Genomic DNA, 12,588 nt, shown 5'->3' with positions numbered 1-12,588 from the left:
CAAGCTGGAGAAGGATAAGAGATGTAAGGTGGCGGATCGCATCAAACCGAGGACGGACGACATCGATTTTGAATCTGTTTTCGTCTGGGCTTGGACCAGGAACATCTCGACTGGGGTTGAGGTTGATGAAATGGTGGACCTCTGTAGTAGGCTGATTCACGTTAAGCTGGATGACAGTTCTGATTCCTGGGAGTGGATAGGAGCCGAGGACAAAAATTACAGTGTGGGTGCTGTGAAGAGATTATTAAACCTCAGTGGGCAGCACAATGTTTTATATCATGAACTATTTGAAGAATGTAAATGGCTCCCTGAGAAACTCAGTATCATTATGTGGAGATCTGCTTTAAACAGAATCGCGACGGTGGAGGCCCTAAAAAAAGAGATATTCAGGTTCAAGAGGACACGTGCGTATTTTGCAACGAAGGTGAGGACTCGGTTTCTCATATTTTTTCGTCTTGTTATGTGGCTTCGGTAGTCTGGAATCAAATTAGCAGGTGGTGTAATATTCAAAATATGTTCTTCTTTAGCTTTAAAGATATCATGGAGATTCACGAGTTCGTGGGTTTAACCGGGGAAAAAAGGAAGCTTTCAAAGGTATTATAAAGATTGCGGTTTGGTGCATTTCGAAAGCTAGAAACAAAGCGAGGTTTGAGAACAAGGAGACTCGATTTGGGGACATAGTTTATGAGGTGAAAGCGTTAGGTTTTTATGGTTCAAAAATAGGAGTAAATTTAAAAACATTGAGTGGGTTAATTGGTGTAAATTTGTAATTATGTAGGTTCGATGTAGTGTTTGGGCCCCTCGTTTTGTGGTGTGTCGTTTTGCTTTAATGAAGTTTTCCTTTCAAAAAAAAATTAAGCCTTTGTCTGTGATTCACATGTTTTATTTATTACAAAGTTACTTTTATTTGGAAAACACATTTAATATATAGAAATCAAATCTCATTTGGAAAACACATTTAATATATAGAAATCAAATATGTTTTTTTGTCTTTATATGTTTGTGATTCACATATTTTATTTATTACACACTTGCTTTTATTTAGAAAAAAACATTTAATATATAGAAATCAAGTTTGCTTTTTAATTCTTTTTTTTTTCTTTATGAATAATCATATATCTATATTATTATAAAAAGGAGAAGTGATGTACAAGATGGTAATTTTACCATGTGTATCAATTTTAAAGCAACATGTACAAGTTGCTTAAAGCCATAGAAATTGGAATTTCTACCAAGTTTAAGACGCCTAAGGGGCACTCTCGGGATTTCATCCATCGAAAAATCCTGCTCATCATTTATCACCAATTAAATAAGATGCCACCGATAAGTCGGAGAAAGCCAACCGCCTTCATCTTCATTCTTCCATCTTCTTCTTCACTAATAAAACCAGTTAGGGTTCTTCACTTCCATTGCTTAGCTTAAATTTGTAACCAGATGATTGCTATTGCTATAAATAAATAAATAATTATCAAGAAAATCGCCAGCCAAAGTGGAATACTTTCTTCCTCAAGTCTTCGATCCACCAATCAAGGTCTTTCTCATCTATCTATCTTAGGGCTTTTATAATTCCATCTTTTATGTGTATAATTTCTGTTTCAATTTCGTTGAATTGTCACCTCTGTTTCGTGATTTGAAATTTGCAGTCCGTCGATGGCCGTCGCCTCTTATCGTCCCGACACCACCAAAATTTGCACTCACTGGTATATTGTCTGTAGCTGATAGACATCATTTCATATGTTGTGTGAGTTTTTAATTTTCAAGGTTGTGTTTGCATATAATGCATCGTGCATATGACTTCAAAAATTTTTAGTGTAATTATATGTGTCACACTGTGATACAGGGGCGGATTTACATTCAGTTAGGGGGTTCCCGGGAACCCGTTCGATCCGTAATTTATAGTGTTAATGTATATAGAATATTCTGAAGGAACCCCTTAATATCTTGTAGAGGAACCTTTCAAGCAAATGTGAAGAGTGTCTTACTGGTTAATGGCCGTGCTGATTACCTTGATGTTGCGAGTTCGAGTCTTGTTAAACCGTGTTTTTTTTTTCCTTTTTTGCGTTTTTCTTATATTTTTTTAAGTGAAAAACAAATAAGGGACTTAGGGTTCCTTGATCTCCTTTTGCCCTTCTCCCTTTTACTCTCAAACCAAAACACACACAGCCATCGTCTCTCAACTGTCCAGCCACCCATCCACCGTCTCCACTCGCCGGAGCAGTCACGCAGCCGGCAGCCGCAACCCTTCAGCCTTCCCTCAATCACTCTCTTAAGCTTTCTGGTTCATTTATACTCCTTTCTCTAAAAGTTTATGATGTTTATTTGTGATTTTGGGTAAAATGATATTATCTTGCAAGTCGTTGTCACTATTGATTTCAGTTATACCCCTTTCTCTAGACTGGAATTAGTATGAATTTACATTGATATTTAAACGAATTCAATTATGTAATTTTCATAATTTCATGATTTTGTCTCAGTTTGATGATGTCAGCACTATCTATGTTTCCAAAAAATTTAAACGAATTCAATTCTATAATTTTCATATTTTCATGATTTTGTCTCTGTTTGATGATGCCATCACTAACTATGTTTCCAAAAAATCCAAATTTGCACTCTACAATCGATGACGTATAAAATTGATTTTACAATGAGTATGAATTTAGTTTTTGATTGATTATTGGCTTTTTAGTGTATTCTGCCATGAGAAGTTATTGAATTGAATTCTCTATTAGTTTGCAATTCTCTATTAGTTTTGATATCATAGTGATTTTGGGTGAATTGATTTTGAGATAACGACTTGCAATTCTCTATTAGTATAATCTATTTGAAATTATGATTGGATCATCAACGATAGGATGGATGATGGATACATGAACAATACTTGCATTTGCTACATTGAAAGAGACTTCTTACAACAAGTTTCGATCGAGAATGTAATACAACGTTTTTAAAAGATGAAACCTCATAGGGAAGAACTGAAGGTATGTTTTTTTTTATTCGTAAAGACCATCTTATTTATGTTACGTGTTTTTATATTTATGATGATGATGTTTTTTTCAATATTTTATCGTATTTTTATTATGTGATGAGCCTAACCCAACGCGAACCATCGAACCGGCCTGTATTTTTTATGTTCGGATGTATGATATTGGAACACTTAAAAAAGTGAACCCCTTGGAAAAAATTTCTGGATCCGCCACTGCTGTGATATCATCTATAGCTCTGCAGTTAGCAATGTAATATTTGTTATAACCCTAGAAAATAACGGATCGAAAACAAAACCCTAAAATTAAAAAAAGTTCAGGATCTAACAGATCAAAATCAAAACAATACCTGCACTGCAAGAGGTAGGAGGATCCTTCTGGAGATCCTTGAGTTCTTTCAAGATCCGTTTCGAGGCCATCAGGAATTCCTATAGTTTACAAAAGTAAAAACCCTAATTTTGAATCTGAACGTATAATAGAAGATCAAAAGGGGAAGTTTTTTGTTTCAACACATTTATTAGTTTTTTGGTTTTAAGTTTTAACATTGTAGAGGTTTATTGTCATTATTTGTTATACGCAGTTCTTAGAGGGATTTCTGACGGGTTAGCTAGAGGAAATAAACCTGATGAAATGGAGAAATTGGTTAGTGATAGCTTTTTTATTATATATCTATTTTTTATTTTTAGGGTTTTTACTTTTTTTTGGCTCTTTAATATATGGTGTTTATTTTTTTGGACCATGTAGGTAATTGATCTATTGAAGGCTCATTTGAGACATCCATAGGCATCAGAGGTTAACAACAAAGATATCATATCTCATTTTGTTTTGCGTCTCGTGTATTGTCGATCGTAATCTTTTGAACTTTTTGCCGTTTATTTATTTATTTTTTATTTTCTGCTTTGATGTCTTATGTAGATTTGAACTGATTGTGTTGATGACTTCAAATTCATTATTGTTTATGTGGCTTTTGGTATTGGATGCTCTTTGTGTATTCTAGCAAGTTTGTTTTTACTTATGCAAGCTGGGTACGAAACGGCCAACCAGCTTTTCGACAAAATGCATTTTTCTATTTTCTGTGCCCCCATGTCTTTCTTTGATGCCAACCCATCTGGTCGAATCCTAAGCCGAGTAAATGAATACGTCATTTTTCTTGCATTTTGCTTAACGATTAGGGCATTAGGCAACTTGATTTTTAAAAACCTTTTGCAGGTATCTTCAGTCCAAACTGCAGTGGACTTGTCAATACCATATAGTATTGGTCCATTTGCCTATGCTATCATACAGCTTTTAGGCATTGTTTTAGTTATGTCACTAAACCGAGTATAATACAAAAAAAAAAAAAAAACCTTAAAAACCTAAAAAAAACCTAAACCCCCCCCAAGCTAAATGCTAAAAACTAACCAACCCCCGCCCCCAAAAAAAAAAAAAAAAAAAAAAAAAAAAAAAAAAAAAAAAACCTAAAAAAAATCTAACCTTCCACCCCCCCAAAAAAAAACTAAACCCCCCCCCCCCCACACCCCAAAAACCTAAACCCCTCCCCCCACCCCACCCAAGCTAAAATGCTAAAAACTAAACCCTCAAAAAACCTAAAAAATTCTAAAAAACACATAATTTTTTTTTACTATTTTTAGCTAAAAATCGCTACTTTTAGTAATATAATTTTTTAAAAAAAATTAAATTTTTTTTGGTAACGAAAATTAGCGATTATTCGCTAAAATATATTAAAAAAAATTGTTTGTTTTTTAGCTATTTTTAGGTATTTTTGGTTGTGTTCACATTGGTTCTCGCAATAAAGGGTTATTCATAACGTATCCTCCTCCTATATATATATATATATATATATATATATATATATATATATATATATATATATATATAGGGAGCCGCTAAAATAGGAACCACCTTCAGTTGTAAGAACCGCGAGAACCACTTTCAACCAATCAGATTTTGCCACTTAAAAGGTTATTTTGGTCATTTAACACCAAATGTCATTTCTCCACCCTCTCTCCTCATTTATAATTGTCAGATGTTTCTCTCTCCACCTTTTTAAAACTCCATATCATCTCTCCTCTTAAACCACATCACTTCCTACATTCAAAAGAAACCCCCCGGCCCCTTCTGGTTCTCCTTGCCGGCGACCACCACTGTTAATCCGTGAAGACGATGATGATGATGATGATTGATGGTGAGGATGAAACCGCCACCCACCACTGTTTCTCTCTCTCCCACCCTCGTTCATCCCTGTTTCTCTCTCCCTCTCTCTCTCACACCCCTGTTTCTTCTCTCTGTCACACTTGTTCACCACCATGAAAACCTTTCGTTTTTGGGGGTTCCGACGCACATATGGCCGTATTTTCAGGGAAAGAGGAAGAAACGTTGTAGAGAGAGAGAGAGTCCGAGGAGAGAGAAAGAGGGGCGACGGCGGTGGTGTTTGTGACTGGTGTTTTGGGCGAGGGGGGTTCAAGTGAGGTAGGGGTGGAGGGGTTTAATCGATGGCAGTTCAAAAGTCAGTGTGGTTGGTGTGTGTGAGTGGTGTTTGGGTTGAAAATGAGTATGTTTGAAACCATCACCGTCAGAAACCATGGTGGACGTTCACCGGAATCCATCTTGTGGTTGGTGTCTCTGATATACTCAAAAGTCAGTGTGGTTGGTGTCTCTGATCTACTCGAAAGGTAACCCATTTTTTAAATATGCGCAGGGTTTCATTTTGAGGTGATTTTGTTTAAGAGTTCCATTGAGAACCCACATGGGCCGGGGAACACTGGAAGATGGTTGGGCTTATTGGAAGCTTTGGGCCTTTTGGGGTGGTTTGCTTGATTCTGTGGGTTTGTTTGTTTTTACAGGTGACCGATTGAAAGCGGTCTAGATGGTGCTCGGTGGTGCCGATGGTGCCCCGTGGCGCCTATGGTACCCGAATTGGGGGTTGAGTTGTGTTCTTGATTCTGATGGGTATTTTTTATATGTTTTGGGGGTTTGAATTAGGTTCTTTGATTTCTGTTTTTGATTTGTTTTCTTGATTGTGTGGGTTTTGATCCGTTGGATTGGGTGGCGATGATGCAAAAAAACGTAGATTTTGATGACGATGGCGCGAAAAGGACGTCGGAGGGTAGGTTTTTTGAACCTGCAACCCCACTTTTGCAGCCTTTTGATTATCGGATAATCTGAGCCAAACCCCCTTTTTTTGTGAGATACACTTTGTTTTGATGTACTTGGTTTTTTATTTCCCCCGCTAGTCGATGATGATAACAATATATTGAGACACCGTTTGCGTTTTCTGGGTGCGTTTGTTTTTGCGTAAAAAAGTTTTTCTAAAAAAAAAAGTTAAACCGTAAACTTTTTAACGTAAAACTTAAACTTTTTAACGTAAAACGTAAAAACGTTAAACGTAAAACATAAAAAGTTTTACGTAACACGTTAAAAGGTTTACGTAACACGTAAAAAGTTTTACGTAAGCCGTAAAACTTTTTATGTAAAACGTAAAAAGTTTTACGTAAAACGTAAAACGTAAAAATGTTTTACGTAAAACGTAAAAAATTTTAACGTAAAATGTAAAAAGTGAAAAAATCAGCGTGTAAAAAACGGCGCGTTAAAAAAACGACGCTTGAAAAAGCCCGATGTAAAAACGGCGCACGCAAAAAAACGACACTTGAAAAAACCTGGCATGCAAAAACCGGCGCGTAAAAATTTTTGTCTTGTTCAAAAAATTTGAATTTAAAAATGCTTTTAATAAAAAAATTCTTTTTAAAAAATAATAAGTAATATAATAAAACAAAAAAGTAATAAAAAAATAATAAAAACAAAAAGACAAAAAAAGGTAATTATACTAAATTACCCGTTTGGATTAAAATATTAAAGAAATAATAAGACAAAATGTATTTAATATTCATTTTAGTTACTTTTAATCTCATCCTTCCATCTTCTTGATCTAATGGTTAGGAATTGGTTCTCGCGGTTCTTACAACTACCGGAGGTGGTTTTCATTTTAGCGGTCCCCTATATATATATATATATATATATATATATATATATATATATATATATATATATATATATATATATGTGTGTATATATATATATATATATAACGCTCAACAAAAATCAACCAATTACAACTTTAAATTAAACATACATCAAATTCACATCAACCTCAAACATTCAAAATTTTACACTCAACCTTTTGGCTCTCAAACTTTCACACTCAACCATTTAGTCTTAACCCATTTTCCAATTTACGCCAAAATTTTACATTCAAACTTTCACTCTCATATCAAACTCTTACATTAATGACCAAAGGAGCTTCCATGAAATGTAAGGGGTCGTTTTAAACCCAAACCAATCAATTACAATCACCCCACTCTACCAAAGCTACCAGTCATCTAATCAACCTGGATTCATGCCTTCCCATGCCAACAATTCGGGTTCATGAATCAACTCGGTTTCGTACATTCACAACTCCAAAACTATGGTTTCATGCCTCCACCCGGTGCCACGCCGATACACAGAACTAGTTACCGGTTCTATGGGTTACCTCCATAATTGGAGACAGGTGTAAACCCCAATGTTCTGCTAGTGCCCGTGTTCAAGACCCCAGGCATTTAGTCATCTGGTACATCTACACCAACTCCATCTTCGAGCCGGAAAAATAGAAGGAAAAGTGGCTAGTTTGAAGCCAAAGTAGAAAGTTATTATTCACAAGTGGTCGGTTGACGAAGAAGAAGCCTTTACATGAGCTTATCTTCATGTGTCTACATGCGCCGTAGTTGAAAAAAAACACCAACTATTGGGAGCGTATCCATGTTTATTTTTTGTGAAGAAATAGATAACAAGTTGAACCAGACAAAGGAGCACTTGTAGTGCCATTGGCCTTAATGGCCACTCTGACAACTCTTTTTTGTGGAATATACAACCTCCACAAAAATGCCCATAGTGGTTACTCCGATGAAATGGTCATGATCCCGGCCAAAGCGGAGTTTGGAACAGAACAAAATATTCGGTACAACTACAAGCATATTTTCAATTAGTGAAAAACAAACCGAAATCGAATGCATCGCTCCCATTGATGTCAAAAAGGACAAAGACATCAGAGTCAGGAGCATATACATCGTCCGCTTCTGATGCGGTTGACTTGGACGACAATGCACTCCCATCCAAGGTTCAAAATTCAATTTCAATCTCGATGATGATGACGTTCAAGAGTTGTCTCGTCCAATGGGGAAAAAGGGCTAAAAAGGCTCGGCGGAGTCGAGGAAATGATCTAAACAAAAGGAGACGTCGGCCAATGAAGACGAGCCGGTGAAAATGTGGATGCAACAATATATGATAAAAAAGTTTTTGGGTTATATGAGATATGTTGATGATGAAAGCTAAAACCAAAGGGAATCATCTTCCCTTCCCAGCCTGATAGGATAAGTTGAAGTATAATCTTTGGTTCAGAAGTTTCCCCGTCGAAGGCTTCCCAAAAGAACTGCCCAGATTAGATTACTGGAACATAACTGCTGCCTCCAAGAATAGAGAACAGAAGTACAAGTGCTACATTGTGAAAGTGTTGGTCAACAAATCAACAATCAAGTCAACAAAAGTCAAGACAGAAGATTAGAAGATCAAGTCAACAAGTCAAAGACCATAAATTATGGATTCCTAGAAATGCTGGTTCTCACCAACAGTTTCAAGGAATCCAGTTGTTTTCTCTAACCTTCAATTGAAGTCGTAGATTAATGGAATTGTGTAATTATCCAACAGTTTTACTAACTGTTGGGAGTTAGATCATTAAATGGGTTGTTAGGGGTTGCTTTCATGGTGATGTCACCAGCTGTTCTCTCCTCCTATATATAGTTCATCATTTTCATTGTAATGCAACACGAAGAGCAAAAGGACATAAGAACTTAGTATGAGAGAGTACACCTGATGAAGGGAGTACACTTTATACCAACTGATTGTATTGTAATCATTTTGAATGAAACCATTATGCAACCATTCCTTAATCTAATTGTATTGATGATGATGTGTTTGTATTAACTGTTTTTTACTTGAGTTTTCATATCATTTCAATCTGTTCTAATAAAAAACACATATCACACTCTCAGATCTTGCAAAAGTGGATTTCATGGATTGCCTCACACGTAAACTCGACGAATTTCTTACGAATCAAGATTTAATCATCATCTTTATTCGACTAAAAAAACTCATGAGGAAGTTTGTTATAAAATTAAGAAAAAACATGATGGGCTTAAGTTGGTTTTATTGATTATCTAGTTTTGAAGTTACTTTTTCTAGATTTTTTTTTCTATTTTATAAATAACGTAAATATAATAAATAACTAAATAAAATAAAAATAGATTATATAAATATATATAGTTTAAATAACAACAACCATACCCAGTATAATCCCACATATAGCGAAGCTATTGATCGGGTCTGGCGAGGGTAGGATGTAGGTACGCCTTACTTCTATCCCAGGGGATAGAGAGACTGCTTCCGGTTAGTAAATATATATAGTTTAAATAAAATAAAAAAAAGTAGGTGATAAGATGTATAATAAGGTTCAGGTTTGGAATTGTTTAAAGTAGGTATAAATTTCTTTTGTTGAACTTATGTTTCCTTGGATCTGGGTTTTTTTTTTATTCTTAATTTATGTGATTTTAGCTTTACTTTCAACAGTTTATTTATGTAATATTTATTGATGTGCTTTTTTTGAAGGTCGACAAAATCAATCTCGAGCGTTTTTGGGGCATTCATTGGATTAAACAGAGTACTTCGAGAGTAACCCGAGTCTATCACCAATTCTAGAGAAAACTTGGTAACCCACCCGCCTGTAGACACGACGGTGAAATTACTAGTAAAACCCGTTTGGCTCAAGGATCGAACCCAGGTTTCCTTGTGTCTCCTATCATTGCCCACCAATGCCTCACTCTGCACAAAGTGGGAGTTGAACTTGCATCTCTTAAAAGAAATGCAAGCATTCCACCACTTGATCTAGAGATCATTGGCATTTATCGTATGGAACAATTTATGAGTTGATTAGGTTTGAATATAAACTTGTATGATAACGAGAAGATCTACTCTTATTTATAACATTTTACCATCATTTAAAAGAAAATTAGAGAACATTTAAAATAAAATAGATGCGCCTTTTCGTCAATCCATAGGGTACATGTACCGAGGCAGTCGTGGCTTAGCAATTGCCACAAGAGGTTTAGCCATGCAAAGGTCATTGTGATTTTCAGCCAGCTAAATGGACCGCTCTTTACCCGGCGCCTCCCAGACGAACCCCTGGACCATCCTTGCTAACAACATTGTAGTCATGGTTGTGCCTAATGTTATTCCAGGACAACGACGTTTTCCTGTGCTAAACGAGATCAACCTCAGCTCATCATCCGAAAGAACTACTTGTTTTCCTTCCTCACATAGATGCCGATCTGGGTCAAACCGCAATGGATCCGACCACACATTTGGATTCCTTCCCAGACCATATCGACTTAGCATAACATGGCTACCCTTGGGTATGAAGTAACCAGCAACAACAGTATTCTTAGTTGAAACATGGGGTGGAAGAAAAGGCGCAAAAGGATGCAACCTAAAAGCGATGCATGATTTTAAGTAATTAAGTTGAGGTATTTCTCTCTCTTCAACTAGCCTTTGACGACCTACTACAAGATCCAACTCCTCAACCGCCTTTTTTAGAATCATAGGTTCGTTGATCATCTCACCAATTGTCCATTCCACAGCGTTAGACGGATTATCAATTGTGGCCACCATTAGTTCCTAATATTTGATAACAAACGAAGATTACTTTAGAAAAGCAATATAACGCAAGCATAATTGATTTTCATTTATCTACTATTCGTGATCTAAATATAAATGAGAAAACCATCAATTCTATGCGTTTGAAATGCATGTGAACATGGTTGTATAAGTCGCTCCGAGTACTCCCCGAGTACTCGCTACAAGGTAGGATGCCGAGGCACGAGTACTGTTCTCCCGGGCCAGTTACACCCCGAGTAATCTTCGCCTAAGACGAGTACTTCCCGAGTACTCCCAAATCCGACTAGGGAGCGCCTAACGACTTTTGCAACCATGCATATGAAAATAGTAATATATATAGATGGCGAGAGACTTGCAACAATTTGGGCTTTAATCTCCTCCGACGTAAGCTTAGTGTTTTCAAGTGTAATAAGGACATCAAGCATATCAGATTTTTCCTTTCTAACACCATTTTTCCACATTTGAATTCGTTCATCAACCAACGGATCTTGGTACTTCCGAACAGTTTCAATAGCAGCCCTTATTATCTTTTCATGGCCATCAAAGTCAGTCTTCCATCTTAACCATGGGAAATAATCAGTGATGCAAAATGCATAAGAAAACATACTTTAGCATGGTAAAAAGTGCAGCAACGTGTTCAGTTTCTTCTTCACCTGGCCCTCTGTCTTCCATTCCTTGCCCAAAGAAACTTGTCCCGAAAACAATATTCTTCGTCACGTTTGCAAAGAATTGTTGGCTCACAGCACGAACATTTACTAACGCGCCACCAACTATAGCTTCTTGTTTGTTTGTTTGGTTATATATGTACTTAAGCAATTGATCAGCTTCATCGTCACGCTTCGGTTGGAGCCATTTGTGTATTGGGGATGAAACAATCTCCCGGCTTATAACTTTTTTCATCTTCCTCCATTGTTCTCCATTAGGGGACATGATAGCAGTGAGATAACCATTGCTTATCAGATGGGCTGACATGATATCAGGCCTTGAAATGAATATTTCATCTTGTTTCTTGAGGAACTCACATGCTATGTCTGGGGACGAAACTGAAATGACGTGGGTTGATGGACCGAGCCGGATGCAAAGGATTGGGGTGCCAAACTGGTCCATGAGCTTATGGATCCAACGGAAAGTTGGTTTATTTAAAAGCATTTGGATGATGCATCCGATAAAAGGCAAAGGGGTTGGACCAGGTGGTAACGAATGTGAGTTGCTTGAAGTTTTCTGGTATAGAAACCTACCAGTATATATGAACATTATGATAACGACCATAATGGTTAAATACATGATTACTAATGTTCAAGATAAAAGATGTTTGAATGTGCATTCGAAAACCAGTTGAGGTAGGGTTTAAATAACCGTGGAGGTATCCACAACACCCCCCCCCCCCCAAAGTATTTACACACCCCCCTAACCCTAAATGACCCTCATTATCCAATACGCCTGAAACTGGCCCCACCCATACGCCCCTAATTGCCCAATACGATTGAAAAGTATTTACACACCCCTCTGCCATCTAATTAATGCCAATCATTGGGTGTCAGCCAATGATTACCAATGATTGGGGTGTGTGGAACTTTATTTTGATAGGGTATTTGTATGGGGAAGTTGTGAAATATTAAGAAAATTAAAATTTATTTTATAAAATGTTGTTATAAAAAATTGTGTTAGTATTATAAAAACTTCATATTTTTATGAAATGAATTGTGTATATTATTAAATGCCAATTTTTTATAAGTATTATTAAATGTCAGATTTTTTTTTATGAAACGAATTGTATATATTATAAAATGGCAATTTTTTATAAGTATTATTAAACGTTTTATTAAATGTCAACTTTTTTATTTAT

General features: G+C 36.3%; 1 long non-coding RNA gene and 1 pseudogene across 2 annotated transcripts; one reads left to right on the top strand and one right to left on the bottom strand.

The window, feature by feature from the left end:
* The first annotated feature begins 1,138 nt into the window (after window positions 1-1,138).
* LOC110941538 lies at window positions 1,139-4,316 on the top strand. Of its 2 annotated transcripts, none has more exons than XR_004894479.1 (5): window positions 1,139-1,531; window positions 1,644-1,700; window positions 3,562-3,623; window positions 3,726-4,109; window positions 4,191-4,316. It is a non-coding gene; the product is annotated as an uncharacterized LOC110941538 (long non-coding RNA). The 2 variants fall into 2 exon arrangements; XR_004894478.1 differs by lacking the exon at window positions 4,191-4,316 and adding an exon at window positions 2,852-2,978 and having other exon boundaries at window positions 1,144-1,531; window positions 3,726-3,975.
* Window positions 4,317-10,115: 5,799 nt separating this feature from the next.
* LOC110943768 lies at window positions 10,116-12,011 on the bottom strand (annotated as a pseudogene).
* Window positions 12,012-12,588: the final 577 nt, after the last annotated feature.

This window comes from Helianthus annuus, chromosome 5 (assembly GCF_002127325.2).
Source record: "Helianthus annuus cultivar XRQ/B chromosome 5, HanXRQr2.0-SUNRISE, whole genome shotgun sequence".
Taxonomy (NCBI): Eukaryota; Viridiplantae; Streptophyta; class Magnoliopsida; order Asterales; family Asteraceae; genus Helianthus; species Helianthus annuus.
Note: the sequence above shows the minus strand (reverse complement) of the source record. Positions and strands in the feature narration are given on the sequence as shown.